This window comes from Physeter macrocephalus, chromosome 17, assembly GCF_002837175.3.
Source record: "Physeter macrocephalus isolate SW-GA chromosome 17, ASM283717v5, whole genome shotgun sequence".
NCBI lineage: Eukaryota > Metazoa > Chordata > Mammalia > Artiodactyla > Physeteridae > Physeter > Physeter macrocephalus.
Window position 1 is genome coordinate 3,628,720 of NC_041230.1, and position 1,593 is coordinate 3,630,312.

Below are 1,593 nucleotides of genomic sequence, written 5' to 3' on the forward strand. Positions count from 1 at the left end.
CTCCTGGGGGTGGGTTCCCCTCCTCCCGGCTCCTTCCATGGAGTTGCACCACCTACGGACGACAGCTTCATCTTCAGAGCGGTTTCCCAACCTTTGGGATTTGTCTCGGGGCTGAACGGCAAGGGTGAGGAAGCAATGAGACACAAGCCCTTCGGGGTTTCTTCTGGCACATTCCCCTCAAACTGAGGACCCAGGAACAGGGCTTCCCCGAGTAACCACTGTGGGACCTGAAAAAAGCTGCCGTCTTGTGGCTGTTTACTGTAACAACAACGTGGAAAACGCTGCTGACGGGCCCTGAATAATCGCAAGGCCTGTGGGGCTGTGAATAAATAACACCTGCCCTCCAGAAAAACTCGGGGCTAGCTCATCAAAACAGAATGCAAAACAGGGCAGCCAGCCAAGAAGCCAATTTGAAGATGTCAATTTTACTCACACTGTAGAAAAAAAAAGCACGTGGAAATGTGCTCAGCATCAGTCCTTACTAGAGAAATGCAGAATAAAACTACAATCAGGTATCACCTCACACCACTCACACTGGCCATCGCCGACAATATCTACAAGGAATAAAGGCTGCAGAGCACCTGCGCAAAAGGGAATCGGCGTACACTCTTGCCGGGAATGTCAACTGGTGCAGCCACTATGGAGATCTGTATGGACCCTCCTGTAATGTAGATAAACAGAGAACCAATATATGATCCGGGAATCCCACTCCTGGCCTTGCTTTCCGATATGTTCATAATTCAGAACGGCACGTGCCACCTGTATTTTCATGGCAGCACGATTAGGACAAGTGCAGACATAGAGTGCACCCAAATGAGCGTCACAACAGAAATGAACATTATGGGGTACATACATACAATGAAATACTACTCAGCCAACAAGACGAATGAAAACACACCATCTGCAGCAACAAGGATGGACTAACAGATTCTCATACTAGGTTAAGGAGGTCAGAGGGAGAAAGACAAATAGCATATCCCTTAAAGGTGAAACCTATCAATTCATGTAAATGATCTACTTGACAAAACAGAAACACACTCTCAGTGGTAGACAAGAAACTTACGATGACCATACAGGAAAGGTGGGGTGAGGGATACATCTGGAGGTTGCAATTGGCTGGAGAGAGACAATAATATGGATCACAGATCATCAAAAAGGACCTGGAGAATAGCTCAAGGAGCTCTGCTGAACACACTATAATCACCTACTGGAAAACAAACCCGAAAATAACTAGATAAACCTTTATGTATAACGGAATCACGTTGCTGAACAGGTAAACCCAAAACACGTCACTGCAAATCAACTCTACTCCCATATAAAATGAAAATTCACTTGAAACGGAAAAAAGAAAATTAAAAAAAGACAGACTTGGGCAAGAAGAAATGCTGCCGCCTTGTGGCCGTTTCCTGTAACTACAACGTGGAAAACGCTGCTGACGGGCCCTGAATAATCGCAAGGCCTGTCGGGCTTTGGATAAATATCACCTGCCCTCCACAAGAACCCGGGGCTAGTTCATCAAAAAAGAATGCAAAACAGGGCAGCCGTCAAGAAGCCAATTTGAAGATGCCAAATTTACACTGTAGTAAAAAAAAA